The sequence below is a fragment of the Sminthopsis crassicaudata genome, chromosome 2 (genome assembly GCF_048593235.1).
Source record: "Sminthopsis crassicaudata isolate SCR6 chromosome 2, ASM4859323v1, whole genome shotgun sequence".
Lineage (NCBI taxonomy): Eukaryota > Metazoa > Chordata > Mammalia > Dasyuromorphia > Dasyuridae > Sminthopsis > Sminthopsis crassicaudata.
The window spans coordinates 632,218,148-632,237,851 of record NC_133618.1 but is presented as its reverse complement, the minus strand read 5'-3'; the positions used below and the strand labels follow the sequence as shown (position 1 = coordinate 632,237,851).

The following is a 19,704-nucleotide window of genomic DNA, read 5'->3' as shown; positions in this document are numbered from 1 at the left end:
TATCTTTGTATTGCATTATTGTGTGTGTGTGTGTGTGTGTGTGTGTGTGTGTGTGTGTGTGTGTGTGTGTGTGTGTTATATGTCTTATCTCATCAACTTGCTTGTTTTGATAGTCTCTGGGAAGAAGGGAGGAACATGTCTTATTCTTCTTTATATCTCTAACCTCTGTCATGGAGTAAAAGTGCCCAACAAGTTTGTTTGGGTTTTTTTTGGTTTTTCGCTTTTATCTACCACAGAATTATCACTTTACAAAATTCATATTCTTGGAGGGAAAGCTGTCATGCTCAAAATAAAACTCATTGGGAAGTTTTGTAAGTCACTGTCTCCATGGACCTCTGTTCTCCATTCCCACCCCAATGTAGAATAACTGGTCTGGTTAGAGCCCAGATTGACCAATAATTGTAGGACAGTAGCCCCATCTCCAATAAAGACAATACTGCTGGTGCTACTTGCCTCACTGGACTGCTGGGAGCTTTGGAAACCTTGCTACTATGTGAGCACTGAGGAGTTTTTCAAAATACAGCACAGTTGTTGAGTTGAATACATATGGACTTTGGGGAAAGGTGAGTTTCATAAATCATTCCATATATTTGAAACAGCTATCCATGGGAGAGGAAAGTTTAGATGATTGAGATGGAGTAGTGACATGGGCGAGTGCATGCAGTCCTTGGTTTCAATTTGGGAAGATGTTGGTGTAAATCCTGCAATGCTGTGTGTAATTTTTTTTTTGGAGTCTCAGCTTCTCACAAGACACGAATACCTTTAGTCCTTTTCCTTACAGGTGAGGGGGAAAAAAATAGAAAAAGCTCTGTGTATATGTCAGTTATTGTGTATTGAGTTGAGTCACCTCATGAAGGTCTGAGTTTATGGTGAAAATCTATAGAACTTCATCTTTTTTCAGTGTACGTGACTCGGCTCAAAGACAGCCTTCGCCAGGACCTAAGCTGCTATAAGCAGCCATCCATTTTTACCCTACGGTAGCTGCTACAATTAAATGGTTCCCACTGAGATTTGTGGACACTAAACCATCCTGCAGCTGAGAATGGCATCTCTGTCCAGGTCATGGAATGCCAATGTTGTGAGATGCTTAGAGTCAGAGAGGGAAGGCCTTGTGAGCAGTGGTTGATCATTAGAGTAGGTTTAGAGTGGCTAGCCTTTATCTTCTTTCAATGGTGAAAAGATGAAATGTAACCAAGGCTTCTAAGCACTAAGAAAAAAAGATTTTTTTTTTAAATTGAGCATGAAATATACCCTTTTGCTGTAATTATTTGTTTTTGCTTTATTTAACATTAATGTCTTTGACACTCTTAAATTCATCATAATGAAACTAATATTATCACAGTGGCTAAGTATAACTTTCATGAGAAGTCTGGTTTTGTTTTTGTTTTTTTCATATATAGTCTTGATTTTAACCTATCAATTTTTTTTTATAATAACTTTTTCAAATATATGCAAAAATAGTTTTCAACATTCACCCTTGCAAAACCTTGTGTTCCATATTTTTCTCCTTCCTTCCCCCTCTCTCCCCTCCCCTGGATAGCAAGTAATCTAGTATAGATTAAATAAGTACATTTGTTTTAAATATATTTCCACATAAATTTTATTCAAAATATATATATATACAGATATATATTTTAGTCAATTCCTTCTGACCTCAACTCCCCCCTCAATTGGAAAAAAAAAAAAAAAAAAGAAAGAAACTCATTAGAAACAGTTCTGTTAAATGCTGCCCCCCTGGATCTCTTTTCTCCATCCCCATCCCTAAAATGTATCATTCTGCAATCTTACTCCTTTACAACTTGTTCAGGAGGTAGGACATTTCATCATTACACCTCTGGAATCATAGTTAATCATTACAGTGATCAGTGTTTTCTTAGTCTTTCATAGTTGTGTGTCTTTATCATATTGTTGTCATTGTATTAATTGGCTCATACAAATCTTCCTGAAACCCTCTCCATCATAATTGCTTATGGCACAACAGAATATTATCACATTTATATTCCATAACTTCCTTCACCATTCACCAATTGATGTTACGCCCTCAGAATTCTTATTTTTTATTACCTTAAAAAACTTTATAATTTTTTAATATATCATAATTTGTTTTTAGGTTAAATCCCTCAATCTTTCTTCCCTCAAATTCCTCTTTCCCTTCCCTCTTCTCCCTTTGCCTTATTTCTCTGCTGTCTGTTTCTATATCACACTCTGTGTGTGTTCTCTCCTTTGATCAATTCAGATAGGAGGGACATTCAGATGTCAGCTATTTCCCTTCACCCCTTTCTCCTAATTTCTAAAGGTGCCTATTTTCAAGATCTGAATAGTTGAGATAAGGTTTTCTAACCTTCCTTTCCCTCCCCTGACCCAAGTATATTTCTCTTCCCCTTATTTTCCATTCTTCTTTTAATATTCTCAAGACATAGCATAGCTGCTTTCATAGTCTGCATAGACTCTCTGTAATCCCTAAGGAATAGAGTTCAGAGAAGATACATGTAGCCTCCCTCAATATTTGAATATGTGCAGTTTATTCTTGTTTAACCCCTTAATATTGATCATTCATGTTTTTTTCCTTCTATGTTTCTCCTAATACCCAGGTTTGAAATTTAAGTTTCTATGTGATTGTGGTCTTTTAGTCAGAAGTACTTGGAAGGCTTATTTCTATAGAGGTCTATTTTTTCCTTTGTAGCATTACACTGAATTTAGCTGGGTCGTTTATTCTTGGCTGTAGCCCATATCTTTTGCTTTCTCGAATGCCGTATTCCAAGTTCTCCATTCTTTTATAATGATGGCTGTTAAGTCATGTGTGATCTACTTTGGCTTTGCAGTTCTTGGAAGATTTTCTGGTTGCTTGAAATATTTTTTCTTTGACCTGGAAACTGCATTCTAGCAGTAAAATGCTTGGGAGTTTTCATGTGGAAATTCTTTCAGGAGGCGACTAGTGAATTCTCTTTCCATTTTGTTTTCTGGTTCTAAAATCTAGACAAATTTTAATTTCTTGAAATAGGATGTTTATGCTCTTTTTTGGGGTGAATCATCAACTTATATCCCTTTAATCTCCAGATGCATTTTTGCTATGGAACACCTTACATGTTCATCTATTTTCTAAACTTTATTTCTTTAGTCCATTCTAGTTTTTAGAAAGTTTGTTGCTTAGGCAAGCTTTTATACTTTTTTTTGCCAAGCTATTAATTAATTTTCTTTCCAATTCTTCCAAACCCTCATTTATTTTCCAATTTTTTCCCCCTTAAACATTTTCATTTAATTTATACAAATCTTTTTTTAAATTCCTGCATCATCTTTTTCAGGAATTTAGTTGCCTTAGTACCCAGGTTATATTTTTTGTTTTTCCTGAGATTTTGCATGTGAATGTTTCAGAATCATTTTTTCCCCTCTCAGATTGTGTCTTGAGTTTCCTTATTAACATAATACCTCTTTATTGTGCTATTATTATTATTATTATTATTATTATTATTATTATTATTATTATTCAGTCATCCAAACTACTTCATGATTTCAATCTGTGATTTTAGAGGTAGACTCTGCTGAACTTCTGGAGAAAAGTCTGGATTAGTTCTGTTCCTGCTTTCTTGGAGTGCTATTCCAGAATGTCAGGAACATATTGAAGATATACATACAAGCTTTCTGTGCTCCCAAAGTGGTTTGATCTTTGCAAGTTCTTGACCTGGGTTTGGTTCCGAGCAATAGTACATAGTCCTAAACATAACCCCACTTGGCCAGTTAGGAAGAAGCTCTGTTATAGTCAGAGTGAAGAACTGTAGGCTTCCCTTTGCTGGGATTCTGGACCTACTTTTTCCTTTTCACACTTCTGACCAGTTAAGATGCTATTACCTTGACCTCACTGCACTCACAAGGTCCTTGTTGCTTGTTTCTACCTGGGACTCCCACACAGTTCTTTTGTCTGCACTATGTTTGTGACTCCACCTGGATGACATGCCAGAGCTGCCAATTGGTACCTCTGCATGTGTCCTCCTGGTGCATAATCTTCCCTTGCTCTAGGGTGCCCCACCTCTCATTGGCATCCTCCTGGCCAGACCCAGTCATCTCCCCATGCTGGGTTCAGCTGAAAAAGTGACTCATTGTGACTTTGTTCTGGGTTTCCCATAAGGATCCAGTCTGGTTCCTCTTCTAGCTATGTTAAAAAAGATTTCTTATAGTTATTTTGTGACATTACCTAATGTGCTGTTTGTATTTTATCATGTAATTTCACCTATCCCTTCAGGTGCTGGGCTACTTTAGGTCAGAGGTGTTGAACTCACTTCAGCCAATCCAGATTAAAGTGTCATTGGGAAATGTTTAACAAATACATAAAAATACAGTCTAACCCATAATACTAACTTGCCATTTCCTTTTTTTTTTTTTTTTTTTTTAATAGCTTTTTATTTACCAGATATATGCATGGGTAATTTTTCAGCATTGACAATTGCAAAACCTTTTGTTCCAACTTTTCCCCACTTTCCCCCCCACCCCTTCCCCTAGATGGCAGGTTGACCAATACATGATAAATACTAACGTCATTTTCTAAGTCAGTGTGCAGCCTACAGGGAACCATTTCTGTTTGAGTTTGACACCAGTGCCTTAAAAGTCTGGAACGGAAGTCTCTCTTAAGAGAGCGATGTGTCCCTCTTCAGTATTTACACTTTGGATTGGTGTAGGATTGGCATCAATTATTTTTCAGTAAGAAAGGAAAGTATGGTTCTTAGCTATATGGAGAACTAGGTGTTAATTCTGTACTTTGTAGAGAATTCGAGGTAGGGTCTAAACAGGACTAACTGGATCCTAAATGGAATTCTGATAGGAGGCTTCTCAGAGATAGGGAATGTGGCCTTCTACTTGCCTTTGCTTCCCTCCCTGTGGAGAATTGGTCACATTTAAAGGGACTGTTTCATTTTCATGGCTTGGCTGCTGTTTTAAACCCATTAGCAAACAGACTATTGCTGTTGAGGATCAGTGGTAGACTGAGTTAGGCCGGCAACCAAATGTCATTAGGTCTCCTTGTCTGCTTATCTGGGACTTCACGGGACAAACCTTAGCTGGACTGCAGCCATTTGTGCATACCCCATCCATGTGGCAGCCAGAAACATTGAAGGCCTCACCTGAGACTTTTTAAGGTAGGAGGGAAAACCCTCTTTGTTTCCCTCTAACTTTTTTTCTTCCTTTCTGAAAAGATTATGTAGTCTGTTCATCCTTGTGCACAAATGTCTTAGTTACAGGAAATGACAGTTGCTTTGGGGGCTGAAATACAGAGGAGGGCTTTTGAGTCCTTTTTTCCATTGTAGGCAGGAAAGACCCCTTTGTGAAGAACCTGACATGACGGGAGTGGGGGTGAGAGTGGGGGAGGAGAGTCCTTGCATGGCCCTACGTTGGCAAGGCAGCTCCAAGCTCTGAGGTTCATCGCCTGGCAGTTTTCTTCTATGCGTCTCACACAAACCATCTGGTTTACAAACATTTGCAAATGCCATGGCTCTTTATTTGGATTACTGCGAAGTAGCACTTCCTTTTAGACCCCATGGGGAAATCAAAGAACCCAAGAAACTGGACAAAGTGGAAAGGACACCATTTACCAGCAAATGGCCCTCAAGAAATCAGTATCTGCAACTGGCAACTTAGAAATAGCATCAGAACCAAAAGGCTATTTTCTCCACTTTTCTGCACCCCGTTTTCTTCAGGCCATCCATTTGTTCACCTCCACAGTGCTAATTATCTAAAACCTAAAGCATTTAAAACATCAGGGGCCTTCTTGCCTGGCTGCTGCCCAACCTGGGGCCCCTTGGAGAGCAGAGGAACATAGGGTTTTCCCTTTATTTCCTAGATCCAAAAAATTCCCATTCTAGAAGGGAGTGCTTCTCTCCCTTGGAATTTCAGATGATTGTGATTGAGCCTTGTTGTCTCATGTACTGGCCAAGGCCACAGGCCTGGAGCTGGTGGTCAGGATCGGTCCCAGGTCTGATTTCTTTCCCCAGATGACCCAGGCCAGACAGATGCATTCTTCTGTGGACTTGTTTCTTCATCTGGATAATAAGGACCTAGCAGGTTTCTTCTGAGCTTTCTCCTAGCTCTCAGGTCTCTGAAGAAACATGGGAATGGGAGCTGAGTAGTGCTTCCCCATGGCGCCCTTGCTGCTGCTCCCGGGAGTGGGTTTCCCAAGCTCATTTGCTCATGTTGCTTCTGCAGCCTTGTTCTTCTGAACTCCATTTGCTGTTCTCATGGGGCCAGCCCGGGCTGCGATTCTGACCCTTTCAGAGCTGTATCTTTGTAGCCGATTGCTCCTAATTAGGCTCAGTCTGGTCACTGACAGATAACCTGGCATTTTGAGCATGGTTGTCAGCTTGTGACAGTGATTGATCTGCTACTACCGCCATCTCCTTGTTTTGGTTTCCATTCCTAACAACAATCAGGATCATATTTTCTGGCCTTTCTCCTCATGTGCTCAAGGAGTAAGAAAATCTTAGTGGTCATTAGTATATGTACCCTTCCCTTGTCCAGCCCCATTTGCAGAGAGAAAAACCAACTCCCTGAGGGGTTAGTGGGTTTTCCCCAAATAAGTACCTAGTAAGGGCAGGTAGTAAGTGAGTCTAATTGTTACAAGCATTCATTAAGCACCTGCCGTCTCCCTTGGGGTGAGGGACTGTTGTCCTCAGCAGAATCATGTACCAAGGGAGGGCTTAGCATCCAATATTTGCAGGTCCCCAGGGCTCTTTGTACCTCACTACCCCGTTCCATCACATGGAGCCTCCTCTGCTTCACCCAGTGCCACTTTTGTAAGCAGAAATATGTTCACAGCTCGTTATACCAGCCAGCCAGCCCCTGAGCTCCTCAGTTAGGAAGGGACCTCTCTTCCCTTTGCCGAAACCTCACAGAGAAGGAGGAGGGTGGACATCCTATCCCTGTTTTATTCATGACTTTCCAGCGACTTCTGCTTATTTATTTTCATTGACAAATGAGAGAAAATTACTAAATGTTTGAAGTACAATGAATGTAGATTTAGTGGGGCTTTTAAAATTATAAAAACAGACAAAGAGCCATGGATCTGGGTTCAAGTCTGGGCAGCTGACATTTAGTAATTGCATGCCCTAAGTCAATTAATTTCTGGATTCAATTCTTCACCAGCAATATCAGTGCAAGTCATTTTGTTACCATAATAACTGAGGCAAACAGGCAGAAGTGACAACCATCTTCCAGCCCTCATGACAAAGCTGAGCTTTAAGCACCTTTGTTAGGAAATGTCTTTCAATTTTTCTTTACAAAAAAATCTGGATCAATAATTTATTATTTACTCCAGTTGCTCATCAGTTTCTCTTTCTGTAAGGGTATCTTTTGTTTGGCTAGTCCTAGTTGGAATGAAGCACTAATCTGTCTGACCCCTTAATATGTGCTTCCGTGATTTGTGTAGAGACCCTTCTTATACAAATAGCCCCATATGTGACTTGACTTCGAATCTGAATCTCTGTACTGCTACCTTTGAGATTTGGGTCTCATTGCCCTGCTCAGGCCTCATTTTCCTTATCTAGAAAATGAGAAGGTAGAACTAGATGACCTTGGAGTTTCCTTCAGCTCAAATGGCTATAGTCCCATGATTCTGTGAGCAGCAAGAAAAGAATCAGTTTTTATGTCCTTCAATGAGGAAAATTGTAAGTAAATTGTTTTTATATACAAGGACTATAATAGAATAAATAGAACAAAAACCATAATTGAATGCTATGTGATCATAATTACCTTGGAGACTTTGGCCTTGAGAAATAGAGAAAATGTGCCCCCTTCGTTCATTACAAAGAGGAGTAAATTATGAGCATGGACATACACTGTCAGAAGCAGCTGACGGATTGGTTGCTTTTGCCATACTGTATTTTTTCCTTCTTTTTATTCTTTGTTCCAAGGGATGGATGGCTAGGTAGCACAGGGAAGGGGATATATATGTGAATGATGATATGAAAACAGAACTATTGGGTTTTTTTTTTTTAAGAAGTATAAAAATGTAAATGAATGATTGATTCTACTTGTAAAAATTACATGTTACTGTTCTAACTTTGGAATTTTTGGTAAAACAGTGGCTCATTCTGGACATAAGAGGGCCAAAAGAAGTTTGATTCATTTTCTTGTTTTGTTCTTGCCCAAGTCAGCGACCTTTTGGTTGCTCCCTGGAAACTGTGCTCCTCATAGGTATTAGTCAAAGGTTTTAGTGGAATATTATTAAGATTGCGTCAGGATCATCTATACAGAGCAGTTTTTGATTAGATATAATTTATATATAATTAGGCATAATTTGGTTTGATATAAAGGAAACTTGAGTTTTTAATAATAAGACTGAGTAGTTGAATTTGGAATTTAAGAAGTGAGAATTCTTTAAATTCCTTTGATTCCAGACTTAAATTCATTTGATTCCAGACCATCTCCAAAAATTTGGTAAAAAGAGAAGACACTGTCACTTCCTGCTATCGTCAGTTTTCTGTAGAACCTTTTATCTATCCTTAACTTTAATTTCTCTCTTTTCAGTTAAGTACTGTGTTTAGCGATAAGTGTTGGAGAAAATGTGGAAAAATTGAAACACTAATGCACTGTTGATGGAATTGTGAACTGATCCAACCATTTTCAGAGCAATTTGGAAATGTGCCCAAAGAGCAACCACACTTTGAATACTGCTTGACCCAGCAATACCATTGCCTGGTCTGTATCCCAAAGAGATCATTAAAAAGAAACAACCCCAATATACATAAAAATATTTATAGCTGTTCTTTTTGTGATATAAAAAAATACTGGGAATGGAAGGGATGCTTATCATTTGAGGAAGGGCTTAACAAGCGGTAGTATATTAATGTCTTGGAACACTAGTATGATAAGTAATGGCCACCTGGCAGATTTCAGGCGAACCTGGAAAGACTCTTATGGGGGGCAGCTAGGGGGCGCAGTGGATAGAGCACCAGCCTTGAATTCAGGAGGACCCGAGTTCAAATCTGGTCTCAGATACTTAACACTTACTAGCTGTGTGACCCTGGGCAAGTCACTTAACCCCAGCCTGGGGGGGGGGGGGAGACTCTTATGAAATATTACAAAGTGAAATGAACAGAATCAGGAGAACATTATACATAGTATTAGCAACATTGTGTGATGATCAACTATGAATGACTTAGCTTTCTCAGTGATCTAAGATAATTTGTCATGAAGGATTCATGATGGAAAATGGTATCCACATCCAAAGAAAAGGTATCCACGTCCAGAGAAAGAACTGATAGATTCTGAATGAAGACCAGAGCACACCCTATTTTCACTTTTCTTTATTTTTTCACTTTTCTTTATTTTTTCACTTTTCGTCTATTTCTTTTTCTTTATTATAATTTATTATAATAAATATATATGGAATTATAACTATATAGAAATATGTTTACCCTAATTGTACTTGTATAATCTATATCAAATTGCTTATTGTCTTAGGAAACGGGAGGAATGAAGAACATTTAGAGCTTAAAATTTTGTAAAAGTAAATGCTAGAAATTGTCTTTACATACTACTATCAGTGGTCTAAGAAAAACAAAACAAAACCATGTTTAGTAGTCTGCACAAGGCTGTTTATTGTGAATAAACATTTATGACAAAGTACTGGGCACTGTGTGTATATAAGAAAAATAAGTTCAGCCCTTGCCATCAAGGAGCTTACTGTTTAATAGAAAACAAAAGGAAATTTCAAAGGGAGGAGGGGTACCACCAGAGGGCCTGGCACTGAGGCAGAATTTTAGGGAATGAAATCAAGCAAAACAGCTAGTGAGAAATGAAGACCCTGAAATTCTTAGTCCTCCATAAAGGGAAGCTTTGAGAGAACTTTTGCAAATAAGGATTCTCCTTGATGTGTATGCCCAGTGTGGGCATCCCTATCATGTCACTGCTGGGGGTTTCCCCTCCTTCTACCTCCTTCTGTTCCAGTTTTCTCCTTCGCATCTCTTATCCTCAAGTATTTCTGTCTTAAAACTTGTTACAGCAAATTTGAGTTAGACCAGACCTGTGATCCTTGGTCTAGAAGGAGCTTTTGGCTCTGCCTCGAGGGCCTTACAAACCTAGGGATGAGGAGGGTGTTGTCTGACTCACTCAGGACCACACCTCTGCCTGTGCTCATCATACTCAATTCAAGTCAAGTAATGCTGTTTTCAAGAGAACATTCTTCCTTGCCAGAAATGGTTTTGCTCTTTGCTACCTGTTGAATTATTCGACTTTTGAGTGAGCCTTTCTGAGAAATTGGCTCTTAAATTTCTGTGGTGACATTGAATGACAGGATCTGATGAGGCATTTGCAGTGCATTTCAGGAACAAGATTTTCTCCATCATGACTGCGCTGCCAGCTTCTTTTTTGTTTGATTGTTTTTTTTTTTCTGCTTAACAAGTCCACAACAGTATTGGTCCCTATTTTCTGTGATGTTGCTCCTATGTGAGTAGACTTGATAATGAGCAGTCCACTGTGGGTACTTCCTATCTACCAATTTTCCTTGAATCCTGCAGAACAGAGATTTTATGATTACCTTTATCTTATAGTCGTAAGTGCTGCCTTGTGGCAGTTAGCAGGCAAGATGACAGGTATCATGGAAGAATGAGAGACAGCCGTGGGCTGCCATGCCCCAGCAGTGTTATGTGGGGAATTAGCAGGCGGCTGTGCAGCTTGTGTTTTACTGCCTGAAAAGCCGAGCCAAGGACACGGGGACCCAGAGCACAGTACGATGGGCTTTCGTGCTGCAAAGTTGTCATCTTCTGCAGCCGAGGTCCCTTTTCTTCTCAGTGGTCATCCTGTAGTAGTAAGACTTCCACATCTGGACATCAGTGAGCAGCTCACAAGAGCCTCGATTTACAGTCCTCCAAACTCAAGAGTCACTGAGAGCTTCCCACACCTGAGCCCCCTCCATAGCATCTTTATCAAGGAGCCATCCACTCTGCTCTAAGGCTTACCAAGATGGCCCCTTCCATTGCTGCAATGCCACACTGATTGCTAGGACGTTCTCCTGGCTTACTAAGCTGAAATGTTCTTCCTTCATCATCATCTGGTACTGAGAAAGATGATCTGTAGAACTCAGTCTTGTAGCCTTTCCTGGACATTTTGAATCTTGTCACTCAGTGTGATGGAATCAGAAAACTGAAAAGGATACTTACCTCCTGGGCCTTTATTTTTTTATTTTTTTTTATTATTATTTAATTTTAATTTTTTTTATAGTTATAACTTTTTTTTTGACAGTACATATGCATGGGTAATTTTTTACAACATTATCCCTTGCACTTACTTCTATTCAGATTTTTTCCCTTCCTCCCCCAACCCCCTCCCCCAGATGGCAAGCAGTCTTATATATGTTAAATATATTACAGTATAATTTAGATCCAATATATGTGTGTAGAACCGAATTTTTTGTTGCACAGGAAGAATTGGATTCAGAAGGTAAAAATAACAGTTTACACTCATTTCCCAGTGTTCCTTTTCTGGATGTAGCTGATTCTGTCCATCATTAATCAATTGGAATTGGATTAGCTCTTCTCTATGTTGAAGATATCCACTTCCATCAGAATACATCCTCGTACAGTATCATTGTTGAAGTGTATAATGATCCCCTAGTTCTGCTCGTTTCACTCAGCATCAGTTGATGTAAGTCTCTCCAAGCCTCTCTGTATTCCTCCTGTTGGTCATTTCTTACAGAACAATAATATTCCATAACATTCATATACCATAATTTACCCAACCATTCTCCAATTGATGGACATCCATTCAACTTCCAGCTTCTAGCCACTATGAAAAGGGCTGCCACAAACATTTTGGCACATACAGGTCCCTTTCCCTTCTTTAGTATTTCCTTGAGATATAAGCCCAGTAGTAGTATGGCTGGGTCAAAGGGTATGCACATTTTGATAACTTTTTGGGCATAATTCCAGATTGCTCTCCAGAATGGCTGGATTCTTTCACAACTCCACCAACAATGCATCAGTGTCCCAGTTTTCCCACAGCCCCTCCAACATTCATCGTTATTTGTTCCTGTCATCTTAGCCAATCTGACAGGTGTGTAGTGGTATCTCAGAGTTGTTTTAATTTGCATTTCTCTGATCAATAGTGATTTGGAACACTCTTTCATATGAGTGGAAATAGTTTTAGTTTCATCATCTGAAAATTGTCTGTTCATATCCTTTGACCATTTATCAATTGGAGAATGGCTTGATTTCTTATAAATTAAAGTCAATTCTCTGTATATTTTGGAGACGAAGCTCCTGGGCCTTTATTAAAGTGTGAAAGAGCACAGGGCCAAGCCTGGCTCCTAGGGGCTTTGCCCTACAAGCTCCTGTCCTAGTCAGCCTCTTGAGGACTACTTCAGTCCAATCTCTGGGTGGTTATGCGACCCACATAATGGCCTTTTCTACAAAAATAGTGCATCTTATTGTCATTCTCTCCTTGAGTTAAGATATACGCTTATGTTTATTAAATTCCCCCATCCTACTGATTTAAATAAACTTAAAGAAAACAGCTTGTATCATATGATTGTTTTCTTGAAGTCATGCTGTCTTTTTGATTACAAAGATCCCAGGTGATCACTCACCATTTTTCTAATAATGTGCTCTAGAATTTTGTTAAGAGTCAGAGCCAAGTTCACTGACCTAGAAGGGGGAGATCTTATTCCATTCCTTCTCGTTTTCAAGATTGGGGCACTATTTGAACTTCCCCAGGCTTGAGCTTCATCTCCCATTTTCCAGTGTTTCATGTATTTTTGACATTGCTTTGTTGGAGCTATCTGCTGGTTCTTTCAATACCTGAAGTTGTAGTTCATCTAAAAAAGGTCCTTTTGGTCACTAAGGATAGCAGGGTTTTTGTTTGACTATCACTTTCTCTTGGGCATAAATTTCTCATTAGCCATTTAACATTTTTGTTCTACTCTTTCTAGTCAGCTAAGTGGCTGGCCATGAAGTGAGAAACACCCAAGTTCAAATTCGGCCCCTGTGCTAGCTGTATGATATTAGTTAAGTGGTTTAACCTCTGTCTGCCTCAGTTTCCTCAGCCATAAAATGGAGATATTAATAGCAACAATCTTGTACTATTTTGCAAAGGTAATATGAGCCAAGTACTAAACTCACTGAGAAAATAGTGGGTAGAATTCTGTGGTTCCTTTCAATTCTGTACCCCATTTTGTTATAGAAACATTTTTGTACACATATTTTTCCCTCTTTGATTTCTTTGGGGGTATAGTAGTGCTGTGGCTGGGTTAAAGGCCATAAGGTTAAAGGGCATGAACTAGCAATTTTATGACTTTGAGACATGTCTCTAAATTGTATTGCAAATGGCTGGAGCAATTTCCCTGCATTTACCAATATTGTATTTGTGCACCTGTTTTCCTTCATTCCTTCCATCTTTTCTGTCTAATAAATGGAACTTTGAAATTGCTTTAATTTACATTTCTCTATTTATTTTGAATTTTTTAAAATATGATTTAGCGTGGGGGTTTTTGATATGGTAATTCTCAGCTCATTTTAATTTTTCATTGAAAACTGCCTGTTCATATCCTGTGACCATTTATCTGTTGGAGAGTGGCACTTAAGTTGGGTTCAAATTCAGTCTCTGTCATTTTACTTCCAGTATGACCTTGAGCAAGCCATTTAGACTCTGGCTTCTTGTTTGTTCTTAAAATGAAAGACTTGTACTGAATGACTTCTAACAACCCATCCAGCTTTAAATCTATCATCCAAAGACCTCATCGCCATGCTTACCAAAGCTTACGTATTACCAGCTCTTCCCAAAGAGTTGCCTGCCTTTACATATATTGCACAGAAGTGTGTATGTATACACACACACACACACACACACACACACACACACACACACATATATACATATTACACTACCTTCAAGTCACCTTAGAAATCACTGAGTCCAACATCTTGGTTTTATAGGTAAAGATGCAAATTTTGAAAAAGGAAGTGCCCTTCCCCAGCTCCTGGTTTTAGCCAGGACCACACCCTCCAGCTTCCTGGCTAATGGACTTTGGATATGTAGGATTTGAATTGTGGTATTAAAAACAAGTGAAATGATCTGTTCAGGTAAGTTGTGTCTTTATAAAAATGAAACAGCCTGATTTATTTTCCTTACTAGAACTAATCCATAGTACAGTACTCAGGAAAACATTTTATTTCATATTTCTATCCCTCATCTTTTAGAGATACTCTGAGCCACTGGTTCCATGGTGTAAAAATGCAGGCTGTTCTACCTTGGTAACTTTCTATAAACACTGATTTCAGTTCGTTTCAAATCAGTGATTAATTTAAAAAAAAAAAAAAAAAAAAACTTCCCAAACTAAGCAGTAGAGCTTCACATTTTTTTCAACTTTTTTTCTAGCAGCATTTCCTTCAAAAAAGTCCATCCCCCCTGCCCCTGCACCACCACCAACACATGATGTGATCCTTTGTCCATTGATACTGGAAATGTGTTCCTTTAAAATTTAAACATTACAAAATTTCTTTCTTAAATCTTTTTTAAAGTTTTTGAAATGGCTGATAAATTGCATCTGCCAGTTCCATAGACTTAAGAAACTGCCAGGGGAGGCTTGCCCAGATGGTTCTAATAAAGTAAGGAAAACAGCAAAGGACAGAGCGGGGGTGGGATGGAACTGTAAGAAACAGCTTTACTGTGAGGTCTGGCCTAGAAAGCGGGCCAGCACTCAGTATCAAAGTCTGCTTTTCTTAAGATTCCTTTGTATAGACTTAGAGGGCCATCGATTTAGGCCCTCAGAGGCCATTCGCTCTGCTCTCCTTGTTTGACAGGGGAGGGAACAGAGGCCCTGGGAGGCTGGGTGACAGCACTGGTCAGAAGAGTCTGGAGTGCTGTCTGAGGCAGGTCCTCCTGCTCCCAGGTGAGGACTCCTTCTCTGTCTGCTCTGCCCCTCGTCAGTGGCCCCATCCATCTGCTGATGCTCAACGTGGGCGGGTACTTTGTTCTTCTCACAAAATGGCCTGTCAACCAGCATTCCCATGACTGGGCCTGTAAATGCTGTCCAGAAGGGAGATGTCATCTAAGAGTGTTCTCTGAGCAGTCTTGGTTCTCAGCATTTAACTTGTGCTTGTGAGACCAGCTGTACCGTGGTTCTTTGGGGGATGTGTTTCAATAGTTTGGCTGTCTCGATTGTTGTTGTTTGTCCTTCATTCTGGAAGAGCACCCTGACATTAGGACAGTGGGGCTGTGACATGGAAGTGAGGGAGGACTGTGCAAGGTCACCAGCCTCGCTTTCCCCTCCAGAGCCATCTGGGACCGGTGGCCAGATACAGATCAGGATGACTGGAGATGGCAGTCAAAGGTCTGGATCTAAGGTCTTCAACAGGTCTCAGTTTGACTATGGTTAGACTCATTTATTGATTAAGGCTAGTAGAAGTTGAGGCAAAGAATTGACTTTCATCTAGTCTAAAAACAAATTAAATAAATCTGGGAGGAAAAACTCTCAGGGTTTCTGGCCAGAACAGAAATGATTGCTATTTGCATTAAATCAGGACCCAAAAAATGACTAGCTGGGGCCCTTCCCTCCTTTGACTTTCCTCTCTTCCACTTTCCTCATTTCCTTCCCTCTCTTTGTCCATATAAAGTATCATACTCTTACCTACAGATGTTCTTAAAACTTTTTTTTTTCTTTTGGATCTCTAAACCCTCCCAACCTTCTTTTAAGGACCAGGCCTTGGTCTTGTGGTAGCCTGAAGATCTTGGTTAGAACTGTCAAATCCCTAATCCTAGTATGAAGTAATAACCTCATTCAATTCATCAAACATTTATTAAGCTTCTATTCTTTGCCAGGCACCCTGATAAGTGCTGAAGATATAAAAAGAGGCAAAAGGCAGTTCCCTTCCCCTAAGAAGCTTACAGTTGAGTAAGGGAGACAGCATGCAAACAGAGAGGGTAAACCTGATACAGGATAAATAGGATATATTTAAAAGAGGGAAAGCATTGGAATTAAGAGGGATTAGGAAATATAGAAAATGAAATTTTAATTAAGACATAAAAGAAGCCAGGGAAATCAGTAGTTGGAGTAGAAGAGGGAGTGTGTTTTGGGCATGGGGGAACAGCCAGAGAAAATGCCCAGAGCTAAGAAATGGGAGGCCTTGTTCATGGAATAGTCAGGAAATCGGTGCCATTGGTTGAGGAGTCTGCCTTGGAGAATAAGGCATAAGGAGACCGGAAAGATGGAAGGAGGCTTTTAATGCCCATCAGAGCCTTTTGTGTTTGTATCTGAAGTAATGCAATGGGAGGGGTGCCTTAGGTCTACCAAAGACTTGCTTTCCCCTGGTTACTCTAATGGCCTTCCCTGTGGTTTTCAGTTGCAGCCTTAAGGTTTTGTAAAGATGACTAACCACCTTGCTGTGTTCTGTGAGTTCAACCCTCTTTAGCTCTGGGATTAGATTGTACATTTCTTGAGAGCAGGAACCATCGTCTGCCTTTTTCTATCCTCAGCATTTAGCATGGTGCTGGGCACATGAGAGACATTTTAAAAATGACTTGCTGGCCAGTGACAATTGTTTAAGCTGGATCTGTTCATAGGAGAGGGATAGATCCTGGACCTGTGATTTCATTGTCTCAGGTGCTTTGTGGACCAATGCTAGGCGATGCTGCTTTTCTGTTTAGACTGTGAAGGTTGTCTGGATTGAACACTTTGTCTACAGTCCCTTGGCCAGAATGTCTCAGAGGAAACTTGAGCCTCCCTGACTTCTGGATGGGCTCTCTGCTCCTTATGCCCTCCTGCCTTTTATAGAATGTTGGGGCCATTCCTTTGTCACAATTCCTGTTGGCTTGGCTGGTATCTTCTCAGTGACTGATACCCGTCCATGGTCTGTATGGCATCCATCTTTCGGAAAAGGCCAACAACTGCCCAGTCATAGAACGGGCAGCCTCAGGACTCAGGGGGTCACCTTACCTAGAGGACCCTCAGCAAAGTCTGGCTGTCTACTTGGGGATACTTTAGAGGCATGTATTAGACTGTCTGATCTCCAAAGTCCCTTTCAGTCTTGATCTTTTGCAATGATTGCCTTCTCACAATCTGAAAGATAAATGTCTGGTCATTTCTCCAAAATGAAGCGCTTTACAAGAGGAAGTTTGCACAAAGCTGACCCATAATGTTGACAACTGTTAGAAAAAAACTTCAGACCCAAATTCTTGGAGTAAGTGAAGGAAGACTTTATCTGTTTCTTGCAAGAAGTGGGCACTCTACTTTGAGAGGCACAAACACATTTTACAGAGGCCAGAACCAGCAGTTATATTCCATAGTCTTGCCCTGCCTCATCCTCTCCTCAGAATTTCCCTTGGAGGGAGACCCTTCCAAAATCTGATATTTGACACAACATGCACCCCTTGATATGTTTCCATGTTCCCTCCCTCCCTTGCTACATCATCATATATTCAAACCCTAAAGCTGATAACACATTTTTTTCTACCATAGTAACAGAGAAGATGTGACACTGAAACTAACTGTGGAAACAATTTTACTTCTCACAACAACTATTCGTTAACAAATACATCATGGGAAATGATAAAGAAACTCCTGTTTTGTCTAGGGATGGCCAACTTTGTAGGCCTGTGGCATTGTTTCTTCTTCTTTTTTTTTTTTCTTTAAAATATAAAGGTATAGATATGATCAGTTTGAAAGAATATTACTACACATTTAAGGGAAAAAACAACTTTCCCCTCTAAAGCTTAGTAGATGGTTCTTGCCATTTACTGGCCAAAGTAAAGAATCCATTTAGCATTCAGAGCTATGTTCACTCTACTATCCAAAGCTGTGCCTAATACAAGTTAGGTGGAGGAGCTAGCAGCGCTGCTGTAAGGGCTCAATCTCTGCTTCTAAGAGAGGAGTTGGCGAAATACACAGACCATTTCTGTGTATTTTTTCAGTTTCTGAATGCAAAATTTATTGCGTTTATTTGATTTGCAATTTTTTTGTTAAATAGATTATTTTGTGCTTTACATTTGTAAAGAAACATTGATTGGCTTTAATTAAATGTCCATTATTATTGAATGATATGATTAATGTAACTTTCACTTTGCCTCATTGCATTTGAATGAATCAAAGTGGTTAGTATGTTTTTAAAATAAAATAAAAATGCTACTACTATGGGAGAATTAGGAAACTAATTGGTCTACATATTTTAAATTAATCTTCTCTGTAGTTATTTAACAGCTAGGATTGAATAGAAAGAACATACTTCAAACAAAGAAAACATTCCAGTCTCCTACCAGTACCAAAGTGATCTTTCTAAAGCCCTAACCGCAGCTTTCTTCTCCATTGCCTTTAGGTTAAATACTGGCTCTTCCATTTATCATTTAAAGTCCCTACCCATTTCTTCTAGACTGATTATTCTTCTTGCCTTTCTTTCCTTCTTTCCCCTCTCAGTTTTGCTTCTGATTTCCAAACTTCAAAACCATACCTCAGCTGCTATTCAATCCTATAAATTTTCTCAGCACTTGGGGTGTAAAGTCCTGTTGTCTCCAGAAACTGTCGATGGCTCTCTGGAAGGAGATCTGCTGTCTCAACTCAATCTCTGCCTGATTCTTCTTGAGCCGCCAACTCTGACCTAGAGTAGAGACTCCTCTCCACTGCTCAATGTTGCTTCTTTTATCTTCCCAGAGAATGGGCCTGGAATAATGCAAGGGCTTGTGGGAAAATTACTTCTACCATTGAACTTGCTCCTTTTAAACATTAAGCTCCTCCTCAGAAGTTCTAAGGGGTAAAACTCTCCTTAAAGGGCGGAACCGAGAATTGTTAAGTACCGACTTAGCACTTAGTAAGAACCTAACACTAGGCCCTCCTTACCCTGGAACATTTAACTGTCTTTATGGCCTCCCATTCTAGAATATGATTCCACTAGACCATTCCCCTTCTCCCTCTGGCGAGTTCCTCCAAGAAGTGTGCGTTTTGTGGGGGGCTAAGGTTAGTCAGCTTTCATTTCTCTACCAACTCTGCTTCTGACTACAGATATCAAAAGTACCTCTGTCTTTCAGCCTACCACTGTTTTTCAGCTAATCTCTTCTGGATATCAAAATAATTATAGACAATTGATCCCAGGGCTGAATGTTTAGTTAAATATTTGGAAAAATCTAAATGTAAAAGAATATAATAACAAGAATAGTAACAATCAGTTGATTATATCAATAGATGCAAAACTTTTTGACAAAATTCAGTAGCCATTTCTGTTCAAAACATTAGAATTCATAGCCATAAATAGACTTTTCCTTAATATGCTAATCAATATCTAAGTGAAATTGAGAACCAACAGTACCTGTTATGAGAATAAACTAGAAGGGGGCAACTAGGTGGCGCAGTGGATAGAGCACCAGCCCTGAATTCAGGAGGACCCGAGTTCAAATCTGGTCTCAGACACTTAACACTTCCTAGCTGTGTGACCCTGAGCAAGTCACTTAACCCCAACCTCAGAAAAAAAAAAGAAAAAAAAAGAGAGAGAATAAACTAGAAGCTTTTCCATTAAGATCAAGGGTAAAACAAAGAAGGCTTTTATTACCGCTCTTGTCTGGGATATGGTATTAGGAATGCTAGAATATAGTAGTCAATTGGGGGCCAAAAAAAGAGGTAAAAACACCAACGTTTTCTCTATGTTAACCATAAAACCCAATGAAGAAAGACAGAAATAGAATTCTATTCAAAATAGCTACAAAATATATAAAATATTTGGAAGCATATATATATATATATATATA

At 39.5% G+C, this 19,704-nt stretch overlaps 1 protein-coding gene across 9 annotated transcripts in view; it reads left to right on the top strand.

The window, feature by feature from the left end:
- The window catches only part of PEAK1 (pseudopodium enriched atypical kinase 1), a 250,264-nt gene that overhangs the window by 92,521 nt on the left and 138,039 nt on the right, over positions 1-19,704 (top strand). The window contains exon 1 of one of the 9 annotated variants that reach the window (XM_074296508.1): positions 13,911-14,057. The exons of the other annotated variants lie outside the window; for them this stretch is intronic. The gene's annotated coding sequence lies outside the window, so the exon portion shown is untranslated. Of the gene's footprint in view, positions 1-13,910; positions 14,058-19,704 lie in introns of those variants that run through there. 9 annotated transcript variants of the gene reach the window in all.